At 43.6% G+C, this 10,042-nt stretch overlaps 1 long non-coding RNA gene across 1 annotated transcript in view; it reads left to right on the top strand.

The window, feature by feature from the left end:
* Positions 1 to 6,307, top strand: part of LOC105866450 (uncharacterized) — a 63,370-nt gene extending 57,063 nt beyond the window's left edge. The window contains exon 3 of the long non-coding RNA XR_012912460.1: positions 5,969 to 6,307. This is a non-coding gene — a long non-coding RNA (uncharacterized LOC105866450). The remainder of the gene's footprint in view (positions 1 to 5,968) is intronic.
* The last annotated feature ends 3,735 nt before the right edge of the window (positions 6,308 to 10,042 follow it).

A 10,042-nucleotide genomic window follows, 5' to 3' on the forward strand; every position in this document is an offset into this window, starting at 1 on the left:
GGGTGTCATGGACTCCAGGGGAGGAAGAACTGACCCTCATTGGACCTGGAAATGACCCAAGGCAGCTCCTTGGCAGGAACTCCTGGGTCTCCTCTGAAGGGCCCACCATCAAGGTGACTCCACCTCGCCCCATGTGACTGTTAAGGTTCACCCAGGCCTGTCATGGTTGTCCTGGCTCCTCTTCTCCCAACTTTTCATCTTTTACTCTTGCTGATTGTGGCCATGTTTCTGAGAATCGGTATCTAGCTGGCTCTACCTGACATGGGCGGACGGCTTTAGGCCCAGCCACTTCATGGGCTGCTGCCCAACCTGCTGCATGGCTATCCTTGGCTTCACTACCCTTTGCTGATCAATCAGCTACCACTGGAGGACACTGAGGTCATATGGTGTGAACAGAGCTGCGTAAGGCTGCCCCTTAGGAAGGGCTGTAGGCTGGCTGTAAGGCTGGCGTTCAAATATGTGTCTCATTAGATCACTGGGCCCATTTTACTAGGGCTAGCTGTTTGTGCATTTATTTCTTCTAAAGGATTATGAATTCCTTGAGGGCAGAAACCTGTTTTTCCCACTGCCTGGCAAAGTGCTGGGCATACAGTAGGAACTTAGTAACATTATGGAGATTTATTTAGCAATGATGTGTAAGTATGCCATGTGGCTGACATGCTCTGTGGAAGGCTTGGAGCGGGAGGCTGACACACAGAGAGGGAATGTTAAAGACAAGGAAGATTTCAGTAGATGGAGAGGGGGAGAATGCTTACGGAGAGGGGCACTTACATCACACATAAGCAAAAGTTTGGTGGGTGAAAAGACCAACATTTTAGGGATAGAAACAGGCAATATCTTGGCTTGTTCAAAAAGCAAACCCAATATGAGTGATAGTTTTCCCCATTAGAGGGACCAATCAGCATTTCTTTTCATCTTTCTATGTAAGACTTAGGTACCTTACACTTGTGTGCATGCACACGCACACAAACACACAAAATGTGATAAAGCTAAAACATTCCATTGCAACCTATTCCACTCATGTATTTGTTTCCCTAGCTGCAGAGGTGTAGAAGTCCAGAGATAAGAATAATAAACATGTATTAAGAGGCAGTTTGCACAGGAGGTGGTTTTTGCCAGGGTTCACAGATCTTATTTTAAAGTTGAAGCCCCCCAGGTGTCCTTCCTCCTCTTTTCAACTGACAGCTGTGGTTGTGCAAGGACTACGGCTGGCCCTGGTGAACTGCCAGCCGGGCTCACACAAACAGCCACTTGTGGCTGTGGATTTCCTCTTGGCTCTGCCTGGAGGCAGCAGTTAGTGTTGAGGGAGTTTGGGGGCTGGAGGGAGGGGTCAGACTTTGGATGGTGCTAATTCTGACTCCACCTCCTCCCATCCCCATTTTTCATTACTTTTGTGACAATTTTAGCTTCTTCCTTAAACACAAACACTGCCCAAGGGAATTTTGGAGGGGACAGCCCTTCCAAAGTGGACATTACCTAACTTTTCAGTGACCATAACTTCTGATTGATGAGGGTGCTACTATTTTGGTCTTTGAGATGTGGTTGAAATTTCTATCTCCTGTATCTGTTAAGAAAAGTTCTGCTTAAATGAATGATACAGATGAGAGTTAGGGCAACATGTTTAACCTAGTCAAGATCACACCATAGCTGAAGAGCTTTGTAACTAATATCCTTCCCTCTAGTTTTTTACCCTAGAATTCTTATTGCACACCACAGCCAGATTAATTTTGACATTTTTGTCATGCCTTTATCAAAAGTAATCAAATGATTACTTTTGCCTCTAGGATAAATTGTCTTCTACCTTTGCTCAAATGTTAACTTTGCCTTCCCCAACCTGGCCCCAAACTCTTTCCATACTTGCATCCTGTTCTTTGGTGAACTCACGTCCCTATAGCCTATGATTCTTATCTCTGGGTCTTTGCAAACATAGTTCCTTATGGTGGACATGCACCCCATTTTCCCTCTCTGGATTCTCTAGTTATTCAGGTCTAGCTGAAGCCACACTTCCTCCAGGCTTCAGGATGGATCTCCTCCAAATTCTTCCAGCATCTTCCTGGACCTTTCATCGTTGAATCTTAACCTTGTCTGTATTATTCATCAGCTTTTGCTATGTCTGAATTCTGTTTCCTCAATTTAGACTATAAGCTCCTAGAGGGAGATTATCTGTTACCTACAGTACATAGTAGGTAATAAATTACAATTAGATTGTCCGAGAAATGCTGTTAATTACAAATACATTTTATTGAAAGCAGAACTCAAAGGTTTCACATTTGAAAGTTTCAATAATACCAGCACCACATATACTTTAAATTAGTAAACTAGCATATCGGTAGATTTTTCTCTGAGGCTGATTTGTTACATATAGTCAGGGTAGCCTAGTGGAAAAACCTCTCCAGGCGTCCAAAGACTGGGCTCTAATCTTGTCTCTACTGGAAGCTGGCTTGGGTGTCTGTCATCAGTGAACCTGCTTCCCTGGGGCTCAATGGCTTTAAGCTGTGAATTTCAGGGGCTATCATAATCCCAGCTTGAATTAATAGAAAGAAGGGGCAAGGCTGGGGAAGGAAGGCAAGGTGGCACGTTTCCAAAAATGTTGCCTAAGTTTAAACTTTTGCTCCTGTTTTCCTCTGTTTATCTCATTAAGATTGCTTCCTTCCTTTCTCCCTCCCCCTTTCCTTTTTTTCCCTGTAAGTGTCAGTAAACTTGATAATGATCTCACTTTCCTTTTATTCCTTTCCGTGTTCTAACCACACTTCAGCGTGTTCTCCTCAGATAAACATTTCTCGTGCCATGAGTGCTGAGTGCTGCACACGAAAACTTCAACTTACTTTGCCCCCAGAATCTTTTATTTAAAAAAAAAAAAATTGAACTCTTAGCCTCAACAATACATTTTTCTTTTAATTAAACATTGCACTTTCACTCACGAGGGCCAAGACTTTAAAAAATGCATGACCTCAGTCACCTCTCCTCTCCTGTCAGCTCATCAGACTTTTGGGGCTGGGGGTGTAAGGGAGATGCCCAGTAAGCCACCCCATTCTAGAGGGTGAGATATCAAGATCCAGAGCCCCCACGATTTGCCACAGGGGTTTAATGAGTCCTTGGCTGTCAGGGGAGAAAAACATGGGATTCTTGGTTTCTGGCCACTTCCCTAACCACAGGCATGGGGACAAGTTTGAGCAGACTCTTAAGTGGCAAATCAACCACAATGCAGCCAAGTAAGGCTGCTGCCCTGGGGATTTAGGGAGGTGATGAGTGAGTGCAATGATGGGATCTCTCTGGAGACAGGTGAAGGGAAAAGGATTCATTCATGCTGGGAGACTTTTCTAGAACAATGACAAGGGAAAGCTCCATTTAGACAAGAGCAAAGGGAAGATAAAAAAAAGAACATGGGCCACCTTGAAGTCTGTTAGTGTCCCATCCTAGCCACCAAGTGTATTTATTTATCTGCTTCCAATCTCCCAACTTACAGACCTGGCCAGAGAGAGATTTATCATGAAGCTAATGAAGCTGAAGTTTCAGGGCCTCTCACTTGCACAGACCCCTTCCAAGTCCTGGGAGGGCCCTATCAATGGGGTCACATGGTTATATCTTTTATAAAATTTGCAAAAGTAAGATTTTTTTTTTCTTAATGAGTCCCCCACCCTGCCCCCTGCATTGTTTGTAAAAGCTTTAAATTTTCACGAAATCTGAATCTGCTCCTGGACCTGACCCCCACTGACAAAATGATGTCTACAGCTTTTGTGCCCCAAGAAACCACTCCTCTTCCTAAATGGATCTGTGCCTCTCAACTGCCAAACTGTGTGCCTGCTCTTCGACCTCACCACACAACTGCAATTCTCGGCCTTAAGGAAGAAAGCTAGCCTTCTTCGAGCACTAATTATGAAACCAGTGCTTTCATAAACACCATCTAAGTTCAGACTTACAACATCTTACATGTTTTACAAAGTAGGGGGATAAGTTCAGGGAGGTCTGATAACTTGGTGGAGGCACATGGCTTAAAAGCGGCACACCCCAAATAGAATCCCATTCTTTGGCATACTCAGGGAGAGAGGGAAGGGAAAACAGAGAATTCTGGGATAAAAGAATAGTTATTTCCTTATTGCTCAACCTATTTTCCTTTTTTCCTTTGTGGATGGATCCCTTTCTCTTTTCTTTCTGTGAGTCCTGTCAAAATGTGTTCTGGAGTCCGTGGTCTCTGCAAGGTCTTGGGATAGGCACCCAAAGATGAAGAAGGCAGTTCTTGGTAATTTAAAAGAGGGAGCAAAATAACTACCACGTCACCAGAACACGGGACAATGGAGACACAACACGTAGCGCTATGGGGTGGGCGTGGGAGGGCAGCTGGAGGTGGAGGGAAGAGTTAAAGTGACAAGTGATATGGACCTCAGATAATACTCAGCAGGCTGAAGGTAATCGGGAAAGACATGCGTGGAACCTGTGACTTGAGCCCAAAGGACAGACAGGAAAAAATACATATAAGCTGCATTGTCCTTAGACTCGGGCAAAGGGGGTCGGAGCTTCTGGCATTGGGCCACATGCATTGTCAGAGCAGTGAGGCTCCAACACTGACATACATTGGCATTCAGGAGAGCTTGTTAAAACTCAGATTCCTGGGCTCCACCCGCTGGGTTTTCTGACTCAGTGGGCCTATTGTGGGGCTTGAGAGTCTGCACTTCTAACAATCTCCCATGTGATGCTGGTGCTGCTGCTCTGCAGACCGTGCTCTGAGCAGCACTGCTGTAGGGGCCCCACTCTGGGCCTCCTCAGGCTGTGCCCCCTTATAAGGCAAAGGATCTGTAGGGCCAAGACAGTGGTGCCTGCCCACAACTCACAACCCACCTTTTAGACTACCCTTTCGAGTGATCCTAAGTCTTGGATTGTTTTGCTCAGACACCCCTGAGTGGTCCACATCCATCTCCAAGACCTGGTGGGCCTCCTCCCTGGATTTCCCTTCTCAAAGGTGGACTATCTCACTGATGTGTGCACCCTTAGTCCTGAGGGGTGGCCGTGGGATGGCTATTTGCTTGGGGGTGTGGACAGAGCTTGGACCTGTAGACTTTTGTGCCAGTACCTGTGCATGCCAGCCCCTTGCAGTCGAGATAAACTCAGGGGTGGGAAGAAACGAGGACAAGCCAGGGGTCAGAATCCAGGGGCCATGTTCCCTCCTCCACCTCCATGTTCTGACATAGAGCTCAGAGGACCTGGAGAATTCTAATTGGAAGAGTGGCCTTCCAATGCAGATATATTTGTCAAAGCAAGAAAATAAACCTATTTGACTTAATGGTTTGCCCACTTGATTTATAACTTTTAAATTATTTGGACGTTTGGTACGTGGGCCTCCATTTGTGCTTGTCTTCCCGGGCCTTCCAATGTTAGAGGTGGGCCTGCAGACAAGAATAAGCCATATTTCATTCTATATGTTTTTTAAAAAAATAGCTTATTAAGATATAATTCACATATCATACTATTCATCCATTTAAAGTATACAACCCAGTGGGTTTTAGTCTGTTCAGAAAATTGTGTAACCATCACCACAATCAAGTTTCAAACATTTTAATCACTTAGGAAAGAAGCTCCATAACCATCAGTAGTCATTCCCCATTTCTCTCCCCCACACCCCAGCCTATCACTCACCCCTCACTCCCACCCCGGCAGTCACTTTTCCACTTCTGTCTCCATATGTTTGCCTATTCTGGACATTTAAAAACATTCCTCCCATCTAACTGTAATTACCCTGTGACCAACATCTCTCACCACCCCCCTCCCTTCAACCACCTGAGCTCCTGGCAGCCACCATTGTCCTTCCTCTTTCTGTGAGATTGGCCTTTTTAGATTCCCCATATGAGTGAGGTCAGGCTGCATTTGTCTTTCCGTGCCTGGCTTATTTCACTTCACATAATGTCCCCCAGTTTCATCCGTGTTGTCACATGATTCTAACTTTTTTTTTTTTTAATTTTTTTTTTCTTTTTAGCCATTCGAGAAAGCAGGAAGATTCTAACTTTTATGAAAGAAAAGAAGGAACACTTTTTTGCTTTCCATCTTGTTGTACACATGGAAATTCTTTCCTGGAATTGGCGACTCCCAGAAATGTAGAACCGCTCCTGCTTGAGGTGACGTGCACAGGCGTCCTGGTTAATAAGGGCTGGAGGGGGCCATGAGCATCATCTACCCCCACCTCTCTCTCTGGCTCCTGCCTCCCTTCTCCTGGCACTCTCTCTTCTCTCCAAGTTTCAAAGCCTGAGTCTGTAAATAAACTATTGGGATCAGTGGATAATCCGCTGATCTGTGGCAGGCCCAAGGTTCCTGCCACGAATACTCCTCAGCATGGGCAAAGCCTCTGAAGTCTTGAGTCATGACATTCTGAGGGCTGTGGCTTGATCAGGTGAGGATGGAGCATTTTGGGGTATATTTCAAATCATGTCACAATTGGGGTTTCCAATCGGTGCGTTTGAGCTTGCCCAGAAGAAAGTTTTCTAACAGAAGACGAATTCGTAGACACTGAAGATAGCACAGAGGTAATATGGGGCCAGGTGGTAACTGGTAAAACTCAGAAAGTTTTAAGTTTTGATCAGTAGTTCTAAATTGTGCAGAGGGGATTGATCAGTGGGGACTTAATGGACATCAGGTTGCCTTGACCCTTATTAATCATGCAGATTCCTTGGGATTCCGTGGGCCCCACCATGAGGATTCTGATTCATAGGCCTGGAGAGTGGACCAAAAAGTGACATGTTTAACAATCACACCCATTCCTTCTGCAGGTAGTTCATGGAACCCCAGTGGAGAACTCATTCTCATGTTCAGGAGGAAGATATTGCTTATAGCCAAAGAAAATATTTTTTAAGGAAGACAGAAATGTATTTTTCAGAGGCAGCAGAGCCCAGTGATTAAGAACATGGAATCTGGACTCATAAGACTGCTCAGGTTCAAACCCCAGCTCCGCTATTTACTAGCTGTATAACCTTGGGCAAGTTACCTAAGCTTTCTAAACTTAGTTTTCTCATCTGTAAAATGAAAATGACACTCAAATTCCCACAGAATTGTTCTGGGGACCACATGAGTTAATCTATGTGAAACATTTTGAACAGTGCCTAACATTATTTGATATTATTATTTCCTATTGTTATTTTTCTATTAAGAGGAGATTTGGTTGCAGTGGAGTTTCTTCAGGAATACTGATTTTAGTGGATTTCTGAGGAAAACAGTGCTGAAGGAGTGAGTAAACATAAAATGTCGGAAACTATTGAAGAATGAAAGTAATTAGTTAGAACAGTCTCCTTTCTTCAGCTGGTTGTGGGCAAGTGCAGACTAAATCCCGCTTAACCACTGAAAGGGTCCTTACCAGACCGGGGTTACCTGCACTAATTACCCAAACACAATGCTTCCTTTCTGCTTCCAGGCAGTGAGGCCTCGTTAATGCTATAGAGGGAATCTTCCAGAAAATGCCACATTCAACATCAGCACACCTGCTTTATTCACCCTAAGCTCCAAATGGAGAAAACAAGCAAAAAAATTGATTTAAATTATGCAGGTGGAGGGTAATTAAATATTGATATAATAATTATTAAATTATGCAGGTGTAGGGTAGGTTTATGTGAAACTTCTGGAATCACTGCAGGAGTGGTGTAGACAATGAAAAACCCTGCATGGGGCTCTGAGCTGGAAGACAATGCTCTGAAGTTATGGTTGAACTGGGCAGCTGGTTAACTTTGCATTCATCTGTAGGTACATATCTCTCTGGATGAGTTCATCCAAACCAAAGGCGAGGCTTCCTCCAAATGGCCTGAGCGCATAGAGGAGAAAGCCACTCTTTGCAAATAGTAGAAATGGAAACTGGAGAATCTCCCAAACAATCATGTTTTCATTTAAAACTATGATGTAAAAAACCACCACCAGCCCCACCACCGGCACCACAAAACAACAACCTCACTTTCATCACTAAAGAGACAATGATGATTTCAGAGCCAGAAAGAAATGGCTCTGCAATGAACAAATGGTGGAGAGGAGAGAGTGAGGAATGGTTTGAGGGGCTGTGGGTGGGAGCCATCCCACGTCTGGATGGAACTGTGTTTGTAGACATTGTCAGGGATAGGCAGACACACGATAACTAGTTCGTTTGGAGGAAAATTCTAGTTCTGAGGCAGTGAATTTTTATGTTTGACCATTTTGTCACTTGTGTCACTAAAAAAGAATGGGCCAGATGGTGGTCTCCAGTATGTTTTCCACACTGTGGCGTCTGCAGAGGGGTTTACCCTAGTCGGCCATTAACAATCAGCCTGAACAGCTTAAATGAGCGTCCAACGTTGAAAGGCAAGAAAGCCAAATGTGAAATGCCCTTTCATTTCAAATCTCAGATGAACTTAGATGTTCAGCTTTAAAAGCCACAGTTTTTAGGCAATGGATAAGATGATGACAACTTCAAGTATTTGTTTAAATAAGCCAGTGTTTTCCCCCCTTTTCTCTCTTCATAAAATGAAATAAATTATGGTTAAGCCAGAGAGTTCTGATGTGTTGGCAATGCAACGTTTTGACTTTGGTTTTGTGAGTTTTGACTTTTTAAGGTCAGATAGTCTAGAGACCCTCAAACTTGAGTGAGCTTCAGAACCACTTGGGGGGCTTGTTAAAACACAGATTGCTGAGCGCCACCTCTGGTATTTCTAATTTAGTAAAAATTTGCATTTCTAACTAGTTCTGGTGATGCCTCTGCTGCTTGTGTGGGGACCACATACACTTTGGAGATCACTGTTTGAAAACATTTTCTGGTTCAATTGAGCTCTTGATTTTATTTTTAAGTCATAAGGTTTTTTTTGAGAATTTGATGAAAGCCGCAGACCCTTCCCTCAGAAAAAAATACACAGGTAAACCTGGACACTTGTAATTTTGGGGGATGTATCTCTAGATAATTCCAAGAATCTCTGCATAAAAGATCCTGTCCTGCCTAGAGCAGGGTCCAGCAAACTTACTCTGCAAATGGCTGGATAGTAAATACTTAGGCTTTGTGGGCCGTAAGGTCTCTGCCACAACTACCGTAACTCAACTCTGCCACAGTAATGGGAAAGTGGCCATAGGCAGTACATAAATGAATGGGCATGAATGTGTTCTAAAAAACTTTATTTACAGAAACAGGTAGTGGGCAGTATTTGGCCCAGGGGCTGCAGTTTGCCAATCCCCGATCTACAGCGTGGATTTCAGAATCAGATGCACCTAGGTTATTAGCTGTGCAACTTTGGGGTCAACCCTTAACCTACTTTTGGTTTTGTGTTTCTTGTCTGTAAAATGAGGTGTACTGATTCTAGCTATAAAGTGTTGTGTTGAGAATTAACTGAGATAATCTACTTAAAATTTCTAGCATTGTCCTTAAATGATATTATTTTGATATTTAATAATATGATGATAGTAAATAAATAAATGCTAGGGTAAAAGCCCTTCATGAGTCACACAGGATAACAACAACTAACAATAGTTGTTATTATTTTTAGAAGAGAGGGTACATTTGTACTTATAGAAGTACAACTGAAGAGCTGGGAATGTGGCATTTTGTTCTGGAACTGTGAAATAAGAGGTATGGATGTGTGGTGAGGTCGTATGTGTCCTAGTCACTGTCTTTCTTCCTCAAGCCATTCTGCCCACTACACTGCTCACACAGATCTCCTCCTAGATCCATATGCTCTTCAGATAAACTCCTTTTTCCCTGGGATGTTCTTCCTTCTCCCCACCCCGTCTTTCAGGCCTCTGTTTAAGTATCATTTCCTTAGAGAGCAAATCACACAGGAACCTGTTCTTTTGTCTTGTGCCACATATTAGACTTTGTACTTATTTATTTACTTGATTTCTTACTGACTTCCTTGTAAGAACTGTAGGCTCCTTGAGATGTGGACTGTGCCTGTTTTGGTGATCACCGTGTCTCTGGAGCTTAGCACTGGGTTTGACACTTCGTAGATGCTCAATCAATATTTAATGACTGAATAAACCAAATTTATCCAAGGGTGTTCTTGGTTCAAAGCAAAATAATGAAACTTAGCTTCTGGTGTCCTCTATCAGAGCTCCC

The sequence above is a fragment of the Microcebus murinus genome, chromosome 1 (genome assembly GCF_040939455.1).
Source record: "Microcebus murinus isolate Inina chromosome 1, M.murinus_Inina_mat1.0, whole genome shotgun sequence".
In the NCBI taxonomy this organism is placed as follows: Eukaryota; Metazoa; Chordata; class Mammalia; order Primates; family Cheirogaleidae; genus Microcebus; species Microcebus murinus.